We start from the raw sequence: 12,285 nt of genomic DNA, 5'->3' as shown, positions 1-12,285 counted from the left end.
CAGAGTGCTTGTTACAGGGGACAAAGCAAGGGGAAAATACAGGGCGTTATTGGAGTAACTCGCATGGTTCAGATGAGGGAAAAGGAACCAAATGTGATTTGGCCATGGAGATGACGGTATGATATGGAGTGAATTCACAAGAAGAGTTCCTGGGGATTAGAGTGCTAGTGAAAATGTAATTAGTTGTGAATTTGTTGGGGGCATTTGTCAAAGAAGTGGCACATTGATCGATACTGATCAGAAAATCCACCATCAAATCTGAACTAAGAAAAGGGGTCAATGCAACAGGTAGCAATTGGGATGAAGTATAACCACTAATACTAATACACACCAGAGCTAGGGAATCCAGATCCATGGGCTTTATCTGCCATCTGCAAGGCCTTGATGGAGAGTCTAATGAGATTATAAGAGGATATGATAGTATAGGAGGTTATGATTAACCCTATTCCAGGCCATTTGGCTACTGTAGCCTTTTCAGAGGCCTGGGTCAAATATTACAGGTGCAAAAGAGCCAGATGGTGGCAGATGAGCGAAGACTAAGGTGTGGTTCAGTGCCAAAGGAGACCTAACCAAGCATCAAGTGGGATTCAAGATCAGGCTCCCATGCCACCTTTCCCAAAGATGAGGTGGTACAGTCCGTACTTAGTGTTGGATCGACTTGACCCCTCCATATACTTGCTAGGTCTGGGAGATAAAGGATAGAGCTGAGTCCACGATAGCCAGTTTAACGTGCACTAAAGTAGATTTTTAAAAAAAAGTGAGAGATGGGTTCTTCCCTTTTTGTCTCGCAGATCTGCATCCATGTAGTGGGGGCGGTTTTCAACATTGGGGGCACTCTTGTAGTTTGGTGCATTGCTGGACCTGTGGAGAATCTGTGCAGCTATTCAGGTTGCCCCTCCTATTCCCTCAAAAGACCAAAGACTTTTGTGTGCTGCTGAGACAGATGATGGGTGTTCACCTGGTCTTGAGGTAAACCCCTATGGCACTGTACTTGGGGTCATAGAAGCAAGAGGTGATCTACCATGCCATGCATGGTATCATCGGTGCCTAGAATGGACCATACTGAGAATACCACACTCAGGACAGACTGCAAGAAACAGGGCAGACACAGCTCAAAAACTGGTTGTTTATTCTATAATTAGATTTACCAAACCAGTAACAAAGAGCTTCTGTAGCACCACACTGGTTAGCCAGAGGCCAAATACAGTCCCCCTTAGGTATTCCAGCCCTTAGTTCCCATCCAGACAAACTGGTCTAATATAGCAAGAGGTTACTGAAAACCGAATTCACCACAGGTGAGGTTCGACCAATCCCAAAGGATCAGACACTTACCCCTGGTCAATATATATTTCAGATCTTACCCACATATGATGCTGTCAGCCAATCATTAGTAAACTAACTAAGAATGTATTAATAAAAGAATAAAGCTATAAATGGTTAAAAAATCCTATACATATAAATTATTGCAAAGTCCTTGGCTCAGGTTTGTAGCAGTGATGAAATAGTCTGCTAGCTTGTAAAATGTCTCTTTGGAATCATCCAAACAGATTGGGGTCATTAGTCCCTGTTCAAAGCTTCCTTGTTAGAAATCCAGTCCAGAGAAATGAAGCCGGAAATGCAGTCAAAGCAGTGATGTCATAGCTTCCACTTCTATATCTTCAGCCCAGGTATATGGAAAGTTACTGGCTCAAGATGGAGTCTTGGCTCACAGGTCCTTAACACATGTCCTTACATGCTTTGCTGACTCTCAAGGGTAGCCATTGGCTCCATGCTGTCTGAAGTATTCAAGGAAAGGCTTACTGGATGGGTGAGTTTCTTCTGTGGTCCATTGTGAGAGTTAAGCATCCTTAATGAGCCATCAACACATAGTTGACTAGTTCTGATGTAAATCTGTCTCGGGGATGTCACCCATGAATACAACACATGTTTAAGATACAAATACGTAGCCAATATTCATAACTTCAGATACAGTGATGATACATGGATTTAACCAGGAAAAGCATACTGGATAGATTGTAACTTTTACATCAATACCTTACATGACATACTTTGTACAAGATATACTGCAACTTTGTAACAATGGTAGCAACAATGATATAAATGATCATCTTCACTTATACAGCACCACACATGAGTGTTGGGGACCTGCTGTTTGGGTACCTACAACGAGTATGAATATGGTCCACAATGTTCTGTGGCATGCAATGACCTGCAGCTACAAGGGTTTTACAACTCCAGTCGTTGTGGGTTTGGAATGTCAAGGTGGCTACTGAAGTCCAGGTGGTCAATGTGAACTTAAGGGAGCATGGCATGTTTTGGAATTTCAGAGCTATGTGTGTGCTCATATAGAATGGTTGTATTGACATTGGACCCAGATGGATAGTTGGTATTGTTATCAATTCTTCTTGGTGGCTTTGGTGGAGGGTGGTTTAATGCAGCGAGCCCACAGCCCCTCAGGGACTTACACACATCCTCGTCCTTTCTCCACAGAGATCAACACTCTTCCTTTTATTTTGTCTGGTAACCACTCCATGGACAGAAAAGCATATTTTTATACACCCTAGTCATGAGACAGAGGGGGAAGATATAGGATGGATACACCTCCCATTTATTTTAAATTTTACAAAATAGAGTTTGCCTGGGATCTCCCAGCCCCCACTAAAAAATAGTTCAGAAACAATATTTGATTATGGCAGTAGTAGGTGGGAGGCTTATTTCAAGGACCTAGGAACCCTAGAAAAATGAGGGATGCATTGGCAACCAGAATGGGTGGCACAGGTGTCGCGGTCTCACTATGAATTCTGCAGAGGGACTGAACTTTAAACTTAACTCCTTAACTGTTGGATTTGGACAAGCCATTGAGAAAGGAGGAGGAAGTAGGACTTTTACTTTGCAACAGCAGGCAATGACTATGAGCAATATGCACTCCATTGTGCAAACTTTAAAATGAATTAATAAATCTGTAAATACTATTGTTGATTCACTGACTAAAAATAATGTTTCTCAAGAAATTGCTTCTAGCATGTATGGTACTAAACTTGTTATGCATTTAAGTCAGGGAACAGAAGAAATAAGGCAGAAGGAATGGTCAAGATTGTTAAACACTACACTGATCTGGACCACACTAGTGGAAGAGGGAATTTATAATATTGGGGATGAAAATTTGCAATTTGCAAGGCTAGAAATTCCTGGACCTTGGGCAACACATGAAATGAATAATTTGACTGTGTCAATTATGATTGTTATTCCTAGATGGAGAGGGAATACTAAAGAACTGGTATATGTTAACAGTATGGGTACAATAGAAAATGGGCCTTATAAGGAGCACTATTCCTCTATGAAAGTGGCAACACAAGGAGGAGATGAAATAAACACAGCCTTCTGTAAAAGAATGGAGCACAGATAGTTACATGAGTGCTCAGCCCAAATGAACTGGACCATTGGAAGGGAAATTGGGCATGACTAGTCATTAAGGAGAGACATAGAATGTGCTTTGGTGTACCACAGTTTTTCGGTTGGGACAACACCATGTCAGGGCAGTCTGGATTGATTTTGTCAAAACCTCACCTCCCTGACTAAGAGTGGGACCGATGTCCTACAGCCAAATGTGCAGATTAAAAAAACACATGACAGAGGACATGACATACAATACCACATGGGAATCACTGGTGACCAGTCTCTTTTTACCCATATATCCCTTTTCTATTAACACCACTGATATCATACAAAGAAAAATGGAGCAGTTGGTGCCTACTGCCTAACTAATGTAACCCTTCTGCCCATCTAAGTTGGCAGCAACAAGGGCCGGGTTCTGTATCTAGGGGTTCCGTTTCAATAACGCAATGCAAAACCAGCTCGAGCCCCCACCCAGTGACCTGGGACAATTACATACCACCCCCTGGGTGCCTCTACGAGGCAATACTTCCCCTCTCGGAAGCACGGAGTCTGAGTGTAACAGAAAATGTTTAATAACATGAGGTAAACGACATCAGCATTAAATTGGAAAAACACCACAAACAGGATTCATAATACAAACCATGAGCAAAATATCCACCCCAGCAAATTGGACTGTGTCCTTTCCCTTTGGTTCTTGAATCCAGCAACCCAAAAATCACCCAGAGTCCCCAAAGTCCAACACTCCCAAAGTCTCTTGGGTCCAGCAACCACCCAAAGTCCCAAAAGTCCAACAGACCCCAGAGTCTCTGTCCCTGGTCAGTGCAGCCCCAGAGTAAAAGGGGGGGGACACACAGGGTGTTAAGGGGCACCTTACGTGAGCCGAGGCCGGCTGGCCGTCTCTCCGTGGGGTTCCGCCACAGCCTTCACCACGAGCCAGTCCACTTCCTGCGGTCCCACAAACTGCTCCGCTCTACAAGCTGCTCCGCTCCTCTCACCAACCTGTGAGCTGCTCCAGCCATCCCCACAAACAGCTCCGCTCGCCATTCCTTGGGCCGCTCCAACCAGCCCCGCAAGGCTCCACACCGCTCGCTGCTCCTCCAGTCGTCCCCACAAACTGCTTTACCAGCTGCTTAGCAATATAGCTTCAGGCTCCCCCACTAGTTAACACAGCACTCAGTGATCTCAGCTCTTAATAACTTTAGCTCTTTTGTGATTTCAGCTCTTAGCAATTTCAGCTCATAGTAGGGGAGCCCCATTGCTAGTGCACCATTGGCCCAAAGTGAATTCAGCTCAGCAGCCTGTAACTAGACTCCTAATGGAATCAAAGTTAGCTCCGACATTCAACAGTGGAGAGAGGAGGTAGTGCAATTGCTGTTTCAAACCCTCAGAGGGGGCCCATACTATCAGGTACAAACACCTGTCCCCATCCTCTCTCAATTCACTGGGTTTTGTAACCCATGCCCCTTGTCAAGCAAGTGCTACTTAGGTAATGGTGAAGGACTCACTCAGTCCTTCTATCATACAACAGTTCCACTGGCCTTGATTCACAGAATCAGGGTAACAAAACTTTATTCTTCCTGCCCCAATAACAGAGAAAACTGGGGATCCCACACCAGCCAAAGTAACCACTTTGAGTTGCTGTTGTTTCATGCCAGGCGAGTGGGTGTGCCCTGGAGTTCTTTTCCACACTTGCCATAATTCACCACCAGATGTCAGGGTAGAGCTCATCCTGACTCTGCTTACACTAATAGCCGAGCAACAAGAAATAAGGACAATACAAGTACGGGCAGTGGAACCACCAAGGTGGTTTATACCAGAGGACATGAGCTTGTGTAACCTTTGGATGGGCTAGAGTTTACTTTACCACCACCCCTCCTAGTGCTTCAACACTTCCTATAGAAAACCACACAGAGAGCCAGAATTCAGTCATTTGAGGATTTTCAGCAAGGATTGCACAGGTTCAACGTCCCCACAATAGAGTCGAAAAAGAACAAGAGGAATAACCTTAATTCTAAAGTACCAACTTTATAACATATTATAATAAACACAATAGTTTAATTTCTACAAAACAAGGCTACTCCATAATCCACATACATTATCTTCATAGTTACACATAAATATAAACAAAAGAAAAATTAAATCTAAACAGGTTAGTCCCCACAGAAACGCAATGACAAGTCACCCAGAGTTCCAAAAGCTTAGGTTGAGTTCACCTGAATTTCAGTCTTTGTTCATCAATTTTATACAGTCTGCTGAATCAAAAATACTGCAATAATATCTTCCCTCCTCCTGCTAGCAGAAATCTCCAACTGGAACACATGCAGACTCTTTCTCCTTCTCTGCTGGACTGTGAACTTGCTCAGCTAGTCAGCTAACTAATTAACCAACCAATCAGTATTAAGTATATAATTATATAACCCTTTTACAAAAAAATACAAAACGGAGAGTGGCAAAATATAGATGACTCTTTCTCTATCATCACATTTAACAAAAACAGGAGTTGGTAAACCATACTGGGTAAGACAATTTGACGAAAACAATATAGCTACTATCAAATAACATTTAAAGAGTACAATTAAAGTGAAATAATTTAGTTTTACTTCCCAATTTCTCCTTTCTGTAACTAAAGCTGCCAATACTTTCCTACTGGAAAGTTAACAACATTACCTACCTGCTGCAAAATGCTTCACAGATACAGGAAAACTGCCTGAATTCTACACCTATGGCTAAACTTCTGCCAACCCACACAGGTCACATATCCTTTTGTAAAGCAGCTGCCCTGACTACTTGCCCTCAGTGGAATCTATTAGTTCAGTTTCAGGGAGCTTGTTGAGCATTCTCAAAACTGCCACATCCACTTCCCAAAACTTCTGGGTGTGGAATGCTAATTGTGTATCTGCCTAGCAATAATGACCCAGACACAACTCATTCCTCCCTCCTTTTCCTCTCTGAATCTCTTAAATAGCTGTCTCCCTATTAGGCATGTAGATTACACTTGCACCCCCGGTTCGTACGTTAAGCCTAGTATTAATGGTGGTTCAAATAAGTACAAATACTGTGGTCTTGGGGCTGTATTACTGGTTAGTAAACTTGAAAAAGCAAGTACTGAAAAGATGGAATATGGTGCAAATGAAATGAATACTAACAGAAAAGACAAGAAAAACAAAAGGAGTGGGATGTAGGCCTAACCTGACATAAGACCTCATTTCTCAGTGGGCATGACTGGAAAGATGAATGGAAGATTAAGTTATAAATAAGGGCATAACAAGCATTAGGCTGGAGTCAGTCTAGCTAAGACAAGCAAGATCAACCTTGCACTAGGGACAAATGACATGATAAACCCGTACTGACGGGTTATACATGAACAGAGCATGCTATACAGGAATTGGTTCCTGAAAAGTAACCAAGCCAATCATGAAGCATGTCATGCACTGTATAGTCAGGAATGCAGGTGTTAGTAAAGATGTAGATAGGGAAAAGTTTTGATATGTACGTTTGAATTAGTGATGTACCCTGCATCCACCCCCTGCATTTGAGCCTGGCCAGTTTAGATATAGTGATACTGTATGCCAAATAAAGGTACATGAGTGTTGAATTCTAGAGTTGAACTGAGTTTTTGGGACGTGAGTGGAAGAGGGTCTCGGGATCCCAAGACCTTGAATCAGCTTATTTCCCAGATGCCCTGCCCCACCCACTGTGTTAGCTGCACCACTTAGTGCCTGTTCCTTTGATGGGGAGTTTGAAGACTACTTATAATTCTCACCAACTCCCTGTGCACATAGTTTCTATTGTGGGGCCCCATCGCCTAGGAGTGCCAGCAAAACACAAGGAATTAATCAAGCCTACTGTCTGAATGTCCTGGAGCAAAAGCAGGGGTAATATCTGTTAAGATCTGTTTCATTGAATCTGAATCCCAGAAGATGTAAGCTTTATTTTCATGTAGAGCTCCCAGTTTCCAAAGATATAAGACAAGCTTGACTTTTAAAATCTACAAAGGCTTTTTAAAGTTCTACCACTTCCTTCTTTCTTGTATCTTTTGGCTGAAGTCTGGAGAAATCGTTATCATTTGCCCTTGGAATTCAATGCCTCTTTTTTCCAGGTTGCCTGAAGGATCCTCTCCTTATCTCTCATTTCCACTAAAGTCACAAGCATTGTGTTCTTGGAAGGAGTACCCTTGGGTTGGTTTGGGGTGAGTATTTTATAGCTTCAATCAATACAGGAAGCATCCTCATCCTCTGATAACTCCAGAACAGCACACTGTCTTTTTCCTAGGAAATCCATTAGCTCTTTGCTGTCAGTTCCAGCAGAAGCTACACAGATTCTTGCATATTGTGGTCTAGTTTATATTATGGCTTATTTTTCTGAGTATTTCAGTGTTCCTTTTATAGACTCCATGGCACATAATAACTGATCTTTATAATTAGTCTGAATGCAAAGGAGTTTTTCCCCCAGCTTTTGTGTGCATGATCCATTGATCCAGTCAACCAATCTGATTTTCTGACACATCAGCATAGAGCAGTGGTACTCACTGACTTTTCGCCCAAGGCCATATGCCACCCGTAAGGCACTTCCAAGGTCTGTATTAGTATTCAATATCTAAGCAAGTGATGACACTGTTCTATCCTCATTCGTCCCTTCCCCTTCATGGTTGAAGTGAATGAGTAGTTTTCCAAAAGGGATGTGTGTGAAGAGAGGGGAATGTACACAACACTTATTGGAAAATAAGTGCCATTTAATGCAATCTGGTTCATTCCAATGCAGATGATTTGCTCCCCAGAGGCATCTTTATGAGTCAGGATTAAAGTCCTGAGCATTGCAATGCCTAAATACCTTTAAAAATCTTGGCTTTAATTCTCTGGAGGAGGGGTTGTCTCTTAGTATGCCTGTGCAACAGAACCTAGCACAATTGGCCTCTGATCTCAGTCGGGGCCTCTAGGTGCTGTTGTAATGTAAGGAATAAATAATTATAATAACAATCAGAAGCAGGCATTCTCCCCTTTACTCACAATGCTGCTCTCTTCCATTCATTTTTCACCTCTTTCCAGTGGACCCTTGCATATATTTACCCATCCAAGTCCTATCTTACTATAGTTATTATGTCTCTCTTTCTGCTTGAATTCTCTGTCCTCCTGGATTTTCTTATCTCATTTTCCTTCTCCGCTCTGCACTCCTTTTCTTCTCCCTCTAGTCCCAACTTGGCCTGTCCTGGAAATTTTGTATAGAAAGGTTTATAAAAAAAAATAAAGCTTCCTAGACAAACTTGATTGCCTTTTGGATAGAATTACCATATTAGGGACACATTTGCCACCATAAGCTCTTGGATGCAGTGGAAGGGAGGAGGCACTGGAGCCAATTCAGTTTTCTGATCTTCAACCACCCAGTCTTGATATAAGCTAGGGCTGCTCCTCCGAAGCTTTAACTCACACCAATGGAGAATAAGGTGCAACGGAGCTCTGCTGTGCAGCTGCTATGTCCATGCCACACTCTCCTGACATCCCCCCCCTTTCTAAACTGGGCATGGAGGGGAGTAGCTGTCCCAAGTGACCTCTGGGACCTCCAGCCACTGGATTTTAGTAAATCATTTGAAATTGTGAGCTAGATGCTCTTCTGGTGTAAGCCAGTGTAGCTCCATTGACTTCAATGAAATTATATTGATTTATATCAGCTAAAAATCTAGTCCCACATAAAGACTTATTCTCAAAATTAATCCAAAAGGGGTTTGTTAGGAAACCTGCTATGTGGCTTGTAAACCCTGTCATAAAAATGAGATTATTTGAAACTGATTATTAGTTCATAGAGAATAACTTTTTGACAAGTTTCCTCTCTTTTTCTATTAGCAGAATCTGCCAGAAGTTACATTATATGTAAAACAGGGGAAGTGATACTAACCTGCTTCATGGCGGGAGGGAGCAATCTGGAGACTTTCTCAATTAGAACAGTTGTGGAAATGCACAGGAATGTTAATAGCAGTGAGTGGAAGATGTGAGCCTTCAAGTAATAGTCTCCTAGCTCCCAGTTCAGTGCACCGTTATTTAGGCTCCAAGGTATTTTGTGGGATCAGGATTTTGGCAGTTCTGCAGCTGAGGGAGGTGGGTCAATCTCCTGAATTTTAGCATTGTGTCACAACACCTAGGGCAGGTGATAACCCTAAGAGAAGGTGATAGCCTGCTTTGGCTGCTTCTCTGATGGGCAAGGAGCATCCCAGGGACAATGCAAGAGGAGTGGGGTAGGTGCTCTATTGAGTCTTCCTGGGCCCCAGGCTGGGGAGCACATACTACTGCTGGTCTCCCTGCAAACAGCCACAGAGACCAGCTGGGAAGAGGAAGGCAGTGCTTATCCAACCCCCGCCCTCCCCGGGGCAGTGAGAGGCAGTGATAAAAGAACCCTGGCTGTAAGTTAGAGGGGGAGATGGGATCATTTTTTCTAGGTTTCATCAGTGTTACACTGCTAAGGATGCTCCTCTGTTGCAGGAATTCCCAGCTGCTTTGTACAAAGCAGCTGGAAAAGAGGCTAAGTATCTGGCCCCATGTCTAAAGTACAGGAGATTGCAAATAAATGTGCATTACCTCTCACAGTCCTTGCTTCAGGCCCTGCTATGTTTTGTTCTCAAAACTGTTCCTATGGCAATAGCCTGTGTGCAGTGGATCCTGTATTTGGGGCTACTTGTGTTTTTCACTGTCAGTGATGGCAGGGCCTTATGTTACTTCCAGCAACATGGGAGCACTATCAGTAGCGTTCCAGATGTCCTCAGGAAACAGCCAGTCAGTGTCCTGCTTTGTCTTCTTTAGGTGTCTTTTGCCCCTTCTCAGGTCTAACTGTCAAGACCTGTTGTGAATGTGAACCTTTAGGTGCCAGTCTCTGTCTTTCTGAAATGTAACATTATCTGCTATTTCCCTTTCATATAGCTTTGTAACTGGTCAGACGCTTGCCATGCAACCTCTTGTGACTAGGGGTGTCTTTACCCTGCCCTGCTAACAATTTTCATTACAGTCTTCTTAATCAAATGGCTCAGAGGCTTTTCTTGTCCATTCACCATCCCTTCTTTGTGGTCCAAGTTAATTCACATAAATAAAGCTCCAAAATAAAACACAAAGTCCAAAACCACAGTCCATCAGTTTTACCATCTTGTCAGGTCACTCCCAGCCTGTTCCTGCCTGTAGTCGCAGTAGGGAAACCCCACATCATCCCAGGTTTTCTGCTGGAGCCTGCTTACTCCCAGCCATCTCCAGTTCACCCTACTCTCAGGCCTTCCTGCCAGAGGCCTTTCCTGTTGTGGCTGGCCACTCCCAGGCCCTACCTGGCTAGAACCTCAGGTTTCTAGCCCTGGTATCGGCGTCTTCCTTTGCTTCCTGAGTTTTCCCCCTTCACTGTAGCCATCTTCTGCCCTTTATAGAGAATTATCTGATCCAACCCAGATGTCCCTCTTTAATAATCAGGGTTGCTAGCACCAGGCCCTGATGGCACTAAGTATTTTTATTCTTCTGCCCATTGCTCTCTAAATTAATGAGCTACAGCTACAGCACTGTGAGGTTTGTGATATTAATCTTACAATGTATGGTGGCTCTTTATGGAGCCAGCAGCTATACACCCATCTAATCCTTCAGGGGTCTACCTCTTGCTTCCTTACTGTTAATGATACTGGCTCAGGTTAGTTGTACTGCTAAAGGGGATAAAACATGCGAAGCCGAAGAGAAACAGGTGCAATCACAGCTGAGAAACAAGCCACAGGCTTCGTGCAGGCAGTGAACAGAGATTTCCCATTCACACCAGAAAATGTGTGTGCAAGACTTTCCCCATAATTTGCAGTCCTAGCTCCTAGGAGGATCGGAAGAGAGATTGTGAAGATGTGGTGTTGGCAATGGGTACAGATGCAAGAAAGGCAGAGGAGCTGTCAGGAAAAAGTGACGTTTAAAAGATCCAGTAGGAGAAAGAGACTGGATCATAGAAGCAAAGCGGGGCAAAAGAATACATTAATAGGAACATCAGAGAAATTATATCCATTTAGAGTAGTCCTGTGTTTGGATTTCTGACTGAGATGAGGCTGTTCAACCAGGCCATTGTGTCAGCAAATAGAACGTTGAAAAACAGGGTCAAGATCAGAGTATGAGACGTTAACCAAAACCACTTGATGAGCTATTATTTTGTATGGTTCAATAAATACACCAAGACTGATGAGCTGAGATTATCAAAACCAGTCCATGTCAAATTTAAAAGTCTAGGGAGAAAATGAAGGCCGCAAGGAAAAAGTCACCAATGATCTTAATCTGACAAAAAAAATACTCAGACTTCCTAAATACATCTCTGCAAGTTATGCTGAAGTTCTGCAACCATAGAAAATGTTAACTTTAAGTAAGTTGAAGTGGTAAAGAATTTTCAGAAAATTCAGCCTTTATTGTGAAGTAAATTGGAAAATGTTCTAACTATTCAAACTAATGGACACCCAGGAGCTCAGTTTGAAAGATGGACATGACTGTAGCAGGAAAGAGCCTATGGGAACAAAGCTTTTGTTCTTACATCAGATGGTGATGCTCCTCCTTGTCTCTAAAGCAGTATGAAACCTGGCAGTTTCAGATTCCAGGGGGACAAACAACTTTAGTTTTAAATATTGGAGTAACTTTTTAAATCATGTACTGTACTTGGCTTACCACATCACAGACAAACATATGGGATTCAAGCTATAGCCCCATACAAAATAATAATATGAATGATTTGCAAAACAATGGGGGGTGGGGAGCAACAGTCTACTGATCAGCCAGCCTGTGATGGACAAATGGAAAAAATCTGCTGTCAGTGTGTTGTAACCATCTAGCTGTGCAATAGCTAACCTACAGAACTATAAGATATGATTACTGCTACCTTCATCCTTGTTCCTATCTTGCCTCCCATTGT

The sequence above is a fragment of the Trachemys scripta genome, chromosome 2 (assembly GCF_013100865.1).
Source record: "Trachemys scripta elegans isolate TJP31775 chromosome 2, CAS_Tse_1.0, whole genome shotgun sequence".
In the NCBI taxonomy this organism is placed as follows: Eukaryota; Metazoa; Chordata; order Testudines; family Emydidae; genus Trachemys; species Trachemys scripta.
This window is presented reverse-complemented; position numbering follows the sequence as displayed.